The following is a 9,411-nucleotide window of genomic DNA, read 5'->3' as shown; positions in this document are numbered from 1 at the left end:
TGTGATCTCGAAGCATATATAAACAAGTTTGATGGTTAGGATCATTGAAATTAGTTTCAGATAATTCGTATCCCATGAAAACGATAGATTGACTAACACTTAGAGTTTATTTATACTTTCATTAAGTATAACATAAGATTTTGTGGTATTCACTTGTGTAAATATTTTAAATTGAAGATCGAATTCATTCATTGTATTCGTATAGGGTCAAGGAGTGTAGTTGTAAAAAATCATCAAAATCGGAGTTAAAATAACCGTTAAATCGTGATTTTTCGTTTATAATCGTCGAAAAGCTTCGTCCCTTTACTTGATCTTTGAATGTTTGTTTTTTGTGATTTTTTGCTGATGTGATCTCACAGCATATACAAACAAGTTTGACGGTTGGGATCGTTGAACTTAGTTTCGGAGAATTCGTATCCCATCAAGTTCAATGGTGTGTGTATATATATATATATATATTTATTAAATAGATTTAAATATATTTATTTTGTACGTATAATTGATTGGTACACGGAGTAGTACATCACGTGAGTCATTATAAAAATAGTGAGATATGTTATATGTGTGATAAAAAGTTAATAACTTAAATAAAAAATAAAAAAAATTCTTACCACTTCTATTAATTTTCATTTTTCCCTCTTTTTTTTGTTCCCTTTTCAACTTTTCTTATAATTTTCACTTTTCCCTCTGGTAGCCTATGGTGCCTACCCATCTTTTCCTAATTCCCTCTCTTTTTTGTTTCCTTTTCAACTTTTCTTATCATTTTCATTTTCCCTCCTTTTTTCTTCAAAAAGGACAACACTGCAGGGAATGAAATGGAATTATCAATTATGGAATCAAATCAATGGATGCATATTAATTAATAATTATTATAGTTTTTATAAAATTTAATTCAAAATTTAATATATATATATATATAATTATTGTAGATAGTTAATATTTTGGGGGTATAATTATTATAGTTAATTTAATATATATATATATATATATATATATTTATTTATTATAGTTTTTAGGGATATAAAATTGTTAAATTAATATACATAATTATTACAGTATTTTTTTAGGGTTATAAAATTATAAAAATAATATTATGTTTATCGTGTATCGTGTTACCCACGTGTATACCCGAATCAACTCGTTATCTTAACAGGTGCTTATTGGGTTACCCGATAACGATCCAATTCGTTATCGTGTCGACCCAAACACCTGTTAATTTCGTGTCGTGTCGTTCGGGTTATCGGGTCGTGTCAGGAATTGCCAGGCCTACCTTCAAGTTTTAAGTGCTGAGTTTGTATCGACGAGGATATATGGCTAATCTTAGTATTGTGGCTACTTTTAAGGGTATGATTCTTACTCATATTACTGTACTTTACTTATGCTCTGACATCGCGTGTGAAATGGGTTCGCTCCCACTCGTAGCGCACTCTGGTATTTAGACACTGTTAGGTTCAAATTTATTCACATTTTATACACTATCACACTTTATGGCTTCGTCACCTTCCAGGTGTCGGCCAACACAGCTCGATTTGGGATCCTAGTGGACATTCAGGGTCGGGGTGTGTCAATTATGTTGTATTTTCTAGTGTTAAATTGATGATGTTGGTGTATTAATATGTTCTTGTGTTAAATTTAAGTGTGCTATGTTGTTATTTATGTAATAATTTTAAGTGTACTACGTTGGTATTTTCTAGTAATAAATTGAAGTGTCTTCTTGTGCAAAGTCTTTTGTCTAGTACGTTGTCAAAATTATTGAATGTCGTTTGAATTATTGAAGGCATCTAGATTAATAGAAACAATAATTAATAAGCCATAAATTTAATACACATGACAATTAATAAACTACATAAACTTGATACAAACGACAATTCATAAACTACATGAACTTAATAAGGATATCCATCATATTGACTTGGTGGTGGACTTGGGATATAGCCTTGAGATGACTTATCATCTTGAAATATACTCTTTGTGGCATGCCTTTGCAAAATTTCCTATTGCTTATCAAGTAAGAACTTCTTCCTCTCTAGAGTGTACTTGCTAAGGTCCTCCATCATGAAATTACATTCAAACCTTTCTTGCTCCCTATCCCCTTCTTCCTTCATGGCCGAACGCATTCAGGCCGTTTCTTCTTGCCGAGAGCTATGGCTTTCGGTCAATCTTGCAAATCTGGTAGCAATTTGTGCATTCATCAGATCTTGGGACTTCCTTTTTCTCTTTGCTTCCTTTTACTTATCTCTTACTCGTGGCCTTGCACAAGAAGTTGGGGTCAATTCATTGACACATTCATTGACATCATTTGTCGATGCGGCTTCACGTTGAAATAATCTTCCCCATTGTTGGTCCGCATCGGTTGCCCACCTTGGACAATCCTTGAGGACGTCCCAAGCATGATGCAACTTAAAAGGTTGATTTTTGGTGTTACTCTTGTCTTGTAAATTGCCATTGCTTTGTCACCCTATGCAAATAATACAAAAAAACAATTAGTTGCAAAATAATATTATGTACATGACAAATAAAATATCAACAAAAAAACTCACAATTTCTGCAGCGCTCCTTCCACTAGCCATGTCAACTATAACTCTCCCCAAGCTTCTCTTCCATAAAGTGCATGCTTTGTTGATAACCTTCCACCGATCGTAAGCACCACCACCTTTCCTCCCACCGACGTTACAGTATTCATGGAACTTATCAACGATTTTATCCCACAAAACCTTTTTATTTTGATTCGTGCCAACTGCACCATCTTCGCTAATAGAAACTCATGCAAAGCATAAAGCAACATTTTCCTCACAGGTCCAATTACGACTTCTAATATGCTCTCTAGCCATCTTGAAAATTTTGGAAATGGGAAGAAATGGTAGAAAGAAAAATTGGAAGAATTGTAGGAGAAAAATGAGTTTTGTGTGGATGTTTGAACAAATACATAGGTATTTATAAAGTTTTTGAGGTGAATTTTGAGTTAAATATATATTTTTAATTATTTTAGCCGTTAGATTTAAATTTCAACCGTTAGAACTGTTTTTTATCATTAGATTTGATTATATTCAAGAAATTGCTTGGTGTTTTTCTCTCAACTTTCCACTTCACCATGTTTCATAGCTTGGAGACATCGACTTCTACTTTTTCCTTTTTTTCCAAAAAACAATATGTTCTAAAAAAGTCGTTTCTGCAAATCACAGTATAATCCATGTACAAAAATAATTTAGTAACCACAAAAGAAATTATATGCACGTCAAACGTTTGTAAAAAATGAGCTAAGCATTTTCCTTTTGTTATGACGATTCTTAGAGATATCCGTAAGTGTCTTTTTTATATAATATTAGCTCCTAATCAATAATTTCCTCCTAGTCTTCCTCTTACTAGGGTTGGAGTGGGTCTTAATCAATAAGAATTCAAGACAAACAAAGAGATGACAATGGTGTAGGATTGAATTATGAACTTAACCACTTAAACATCATCATGAAACACAGCAGTCTATACATTGCAAAATATAAAATTAAATGTATGATGCAAAATCTAATTCTGGACCATCGCTACCTGACCAAGAAAACCCAAACGGTGAGCAGAAACTATTTTAAAATAGGAACCTTATGCATGTTGAACAAGCCTAGATACAACACAACAGATCCATGTCCAATGGCTACTAGATTAACTAACAGCCTTCACATAACGACGCAGTAAATATTTGCATCCTTGAAATGACAAACAAAACTAGATAATTCTGTGAACCAGTTGAGCAGAAGATGGTGAATAGGCAGGTTGAGCAGACATGGTTTGACCTTTAACGACCATAAATGATATCTGATAGCAAGGAGACCCAAAACAGATTTCATTCTAAACATGCAATGCTAACACAGGTTGATTTCTCTAATTCACCTGCTTAGAGGTCCGGCTAATATACCAAGACAGGAAAAGAGCAAAGCCAAGCAGATTGGTTATCAAAGGGTTGTACAGCAATAAAAGGAATGTCACTTCTTATAGCTTATCTCGTAACCAACTCATTTTACTAAAAGTTGGTGCCACAAACATCTCCAATGAAACTGAATATTTCCTACCTTCCTTTGATTAGTGCATCAAATTCGACTAGACCTGGCATTCGTGTCGTGTTTCTCGTGTTCGTGTCGTTTTCGTGTCATACCCGATAGCTTAATGGGTCGTATCGTGTAATACCTGTTAAAGTAAACAGGTAATATGACCCAACCCGAAATCAACCCGTTAATATTATCAGGTAATATGACCCGACCCGTTACCCGTTAAGAAAATTATATTTTAAATCAATAAAAATGAAAAGAAAAACAAAATTTGACCCAAAAAAAATGTAAAACATAATACTAAATTAGTATATACATACTAAATTTCGGAGTTGACCCCTTAATGAACGTTGTAAAGTTTTTCATTACGTGTGATTACATTTTTCACACTTATTATTATTAATTTTTCACTCAAATAAATAACATTGTTCATGAGATTTTTAAAAATCTACACTTATTTATACTTTCATCAAGTATAACATAAGATTTTATGGTATCCACTAGTGTAAATATTTTAAATTGAAGATCGAATTCATTCATTGTATTCATATAGGGTCAATGAGTGTAGCTGTAAAAAATCATCAAAATCGAAGTTAAAGTAACCGTTAAATCGTAATTTTTCGTTTATAACCGTCGAAAAGTTTTGTCTCATTACTTGATCTCTGAATTTTTTTTTTTTTTGCAATTTTTGGCGTATGCGATCTTGAAGCATATATAAACAAGTTTGACGGTTGGATCGTTGAAATTAGTTTTGTAGGATGCGTATCCCATCAAAACGATAGATTCACTAACACTTAAGAGTTTATTTATACTTTCATCAAGTATAACATAAGATTTTGTGGTATCCACTAGTGTAAATATTTTAAATTGAAGATCGAATTCATTCATTGTATTCATTTAGGGTCAAGGAGTGTAGCTGTAAAAAATCATCAAAATCGGAGTTACAATAACCGTTAAATCGTAATTTTTCGTTTATAACCATCGAAAAGTTTTGTCTCATTACTTGATCTCTGAATGTTTGTTTTTTGCAATTTTTGGCGTATGCGATCTCAAAGCATATATAAACAAGTTTGACGGTTGGATCGTTGAAATTAGTTTCGTAGGATGCATATCACATCAAAACGATAGATTCACTAACACTTAAAAGAGTTTATTTATACTTTCATCAAGTATAACATAAGATTTTGTGGTATCCACTAGTGTAAATATTTTAAATTAAAGATCAAATTCATTCATTGTATTTGTTTAGGGTCAAGGAGTGTAGCTGTAAAAAATCATCAAAATCGGAGTTAAAATAACCGTTAAATCGTGATTTTTCGTTTATAACCATCGAAAAGTTTTATCTCATTACTTGATCTCTGAGTGTTTTTTTTTTTGCAATTTTTGGCGTATACGATCTTGAAGCATATATAAACAAGTTTGACGGTTGGATCATTGAAATTAGTTTCGTAGGATGTAGATCACATCAAAACGATAGATTCACTAATACTTAAGAGTTTATTTATACTTTCATCAAGTATAACATAAGATTTTGTGGTATCCACTAGTGTAAATATTTTAAATTGAAGATCGAATTCATTCATTGTATTTATATAAGGTCAAGGAGTGTACCTGTAAAATATCATCAAAATCGGAGTTATAATAACCGTTAAATCGTGATTTTTCGTTTATAACCGTCGAAAAGTTTTGTCCCGTTACTTGATCTCTGAATGTTTTTTTTTTTGCAATTTTTGGTGTATGTGATCTCGAATCATGTATAAACAAATTTGACGGTTGGATCATTGAAATTAGTTTCATAGGATGCGTATCCCATCAAAACGATACATTAACTAACACTTAAGAGTTTATTTATACTTTCATTAAGTATAACATAAGATTTGTGGTATACACTAGTGTAAATATTTTAAATTGAAGATCGAATTCATTTATTGTATTCATATAAGGTTAAGGAGTGTAGCTGTAAAATGTCATAAAAATCGGAGTTAAAATAACCGTTAAATCGTGATTTTTCGTTTACAATCGTTGAAAAGTTTTGTCTCATTACTTCATCTCTGAATGTTTGTTTTTTGCAATTTTTGGAGTATGCGATCTCGAAGCATGTATAAACAAGTTTGACGGTTGGATTATTGAAATTAGTTTTGTAGGATACTTTCACTAACACTTAAGAGTTTATTCATACTTTCATCATTTTGATGGGATACGCATTGATGTTATACTTAATGAAAGTATAAATAAACTTTAAGCGTTAGTGAATCTTATCGTTTTGATGACTTGGAATAACTATATTAATTATTTATATATTTTAAGCGTTAATTAGACTATGTTTCAATTAGTATGTGATGATATTTAATAATAAAATTACATTTATGTTTTTTTATTACGTATTTTATTTTTATTCAAGTTAAAATGTTATAAGAGATAAAAAAAAAAATAAAAAAAAAAGCTGGTTACTTTTTTCTTTGGGTTAAACATTAGGCGGGAAATAGATGGATATAGGTTGCAAAATTTCCCAAACATTAGGTGGGAAATGGATGAAACTCTTGAAATATTAGGCGGGAAATTAATTATTATAATTTTTTTTATGTTTTTGGTATTTTTAAATTACTTGATATTTTTATTTTTAATGTGTTTTATGATTTTTAATCTCGATCTTTGCCTATAATATATTATAAAAATAAATAAATAAATAAAACTTAAATTTTAAAATTTATATAAAATAATAATAGAATAATAATTAATACATATTCATTATATCTATTGCATTTTATAGTAAGTTTTTTTTAGTAATTTAAAAAATTAAAATCATCAAAATAACATTTTTCTTATCGTGTCGAAACAGGTTACCCGCGTGTCACTTTCGTGTAAACCTGTTAAGGACCCGTTATTAACGGGTTATTATCGTGTGACCCGATAATGACCCGATTAGTTATCGTGTTGACCCGAAACCCGTTATTTTCGTGTCGTTTACGTGTCGTGTTAACGGGTCGTGTAATAAATTGCCAGGTCTAAATTCGACCATATCTAACACTGTATGCTCAAGGATCATTAGTGTGGATACATGCTTAATAAAGATAACTCCGATAAAGATATGAACAACACACATTGTGATTCTGCGAACTGCAACTACTTACAGCAGTTGATTTTCCTAGGTCCTAAATTTCACATTCAAATTGTTACAAAATAAACAACTTCCTATAAAACCACTACAACTTGGATCATTTTGTGCTTGCGTGCATTCTTCCACACGCGAAACTAGTCCATTCAAATTCGACCTGCTACCACATTTACCTCCGCAGCTATATCACATAACTCTTCTGCTGCACCTTAGCTTTCTCCGCATCGATAATGGACTCCACCAACTTAACCGCATTGTCAAACCTCCCCTCCGCATTCACCACCACATAATCGAAATTCTTAACATGCTTCACCTCCTCCCTAGCCGTCGCAACCCTCACAATAAGTCCTTCATCTCGGTTTTCCGCTCAATCAGCCTCTCCACAAGCTTGGCCTCACTCTCCGCCATCAAATTTATGAAAACAGCCGAATTCCCAAGAATCTTCCTCAGAGTCTGAGCACCCTCGATGTCAACTCTCAAAACAATGTAGTACCCTTTCCCCAATTCATCCCTAATCTGCTGTTTGGGAATCCCCTTATAGTCTCCGTACACCAGCGCGTACTCCAGAAGCTCGTTCCTCTCCACCATTGTCAAAAACTCCTCTTTGCTCACAAAGTAATAATCTTTGCCGTGAATTTCGCCGGGCCGCATTGCTCGGGTCGTCGCCATTACCACGAAATGCAAGTTCTCGTTGGAATCCTTGAGCTTTTTTATGACGGCGTCCTTCCCGACACCGCTTGGGCCGCTGATGACGATAATCAGGGGGCTGGGCTGGGCCAGAGCGGCTCGGAGCTGAAGGCCGATCCCAGAGAGGCCTCCAGAGCTCGGAGCGGTCGGATTTTTCGGTGTAGGGGATGGGAACCGAACAGGGTCGGCGGGCGTCGCCCATTTGGGAGGATAAGGGTCGGATGTTGGAGGGAAGTGAGAGGGTGGGTTTTGGGTAGGGGTGGTGGAGGGAATTGGGGGATGGGAGGATTTTGGGGCGGCGGAGGAGGGGAGGGAGGAGAAGAGCGAGAGATACAGGAGGTGAGGAATCTGCGAAACCTCGAGAGGGAGAGAGAGTAGGGAGGAAGGAAGGTGGGGGTGCACTATACGAGGTTGGGGAAGCATAGCATGGAATTGAAGCTCCACGGTTATCGGTTAAAGTAGATAAGCTCATTTTTAGGCTGAGCCTAACCAACAGCAACAAGGCTTGGGGCCTTGGAAAGGATGGCAGGCGGCGGCACCATGCAATTTAAGGGGGTGTGTTGTCGATAGAAAACGATATATACAGAACATATTTACTATTACGTGGGGTTTTAATTTAGTAAAATAATGAAATTCATTGAAACGATACGTTGCGAAAGTGTAAATTCTTTTATATAAGTTACTCTCCTTATGCGAAATTTAATGGACTATTATAGTGACAAGTGACTTGTAACTCAATTGGTTAAAAAACATTCGTCCATGCACTTGAGATCTTGTTTTTGAATCTTCTTTCCCGTAAGAGCAAATCCACCCGTTTTCGAAATGCAAGAGTAAAGGGCAAGGCATGGAAATTGTCCTTACTATTCACTTTGAACTGTTAATTGTCTTTATGCAAGTCCACTCGTTTTGGAAGGATAAAAAGGGTTACTATTTGCAAAAATATATTTTCAAGCACTCTCGTCGAGCCATATGTCATTAATGGAGCAGAATAGTTATGCAATGCCTCCATGAACCTCCCTAGAAAGAAAGGTTCGTTGTAGCTTGTAAACAAGGTTTTAAAAGATGTTAGGCGCTAGTCGGGCGATAGGTTGGGACCTAGTGCCTAGGCAGCTTACCGGGGCCTAGGTGCGCACCTAGGAAGACTAGGCGGGCGCCTAGACAGATATAAGTAAATCTATTATATTTCGTGTAAATAAATGTCTACTTATACTTACAATATATATAATTTCATTATAAACTAAAAAACAGATTAACATACATATTATGAAGTATTGGAACATAATGAAAACATGGGAAACAAGGATATAAGTGTGTCCATTAAGTATGCAACAAGTCTCTTACAATTTATCAGAAAAAATAAAAATGCAAAATGAAAAGTTATCTATTTTCTGTGTAAGTGAGTCGCGACCTCAGCGGGTCTGGGTGGGTTAGGTGGGCGCCTCAGCAGGTCTACGCACCCTTTCTTAATTTTCAAACGCTTAGATATTAATCGAAATGGTGGTCAGCCGTCTAACACCTAAACGGAAACGGTAGGAATTTTTAAAACAGTGCTTATAAACTTGCTCAGCAACAACC

The 9,411-nt window shown here is 34.4% G+C and overlaps 1 pseudogene; it reads right to left on the bottom strand.

The window, feature by feature from the left end:
- Nucleotides 1–7,099: 7,099 nt before the first annotated feature.
- Nucleotides 7,100–8,413, bottom strand: LOC103934734 (annotated as a pseudogene).
- Between the last annotated feature and the right edge of the window lie 998 nt (nucleotides 8,414–9,411).

The sequence above is a fragment of a genome, unplaced genomic scaffold (assembly GCF_019419815.1).
Source record: "Pyrus x bretschneideri cultivar Hongxiangsu unplaced genomic scaffold, Pyrus_bretschneideri_v1 Contig135, whole genome shotgun sequence".
In the NCBI taxonomy this organism is placed as follows: domain Eukaryota; kingdom Viridiplantae; phylum Streptophyta; class Magnoliopsida; order Rosales; family Rosaceae; genus Pyrus; species Pyrus x bretschneideri.
This window is presented reverse-complemented; position numbering and strand designations above follow the sequence as displayed.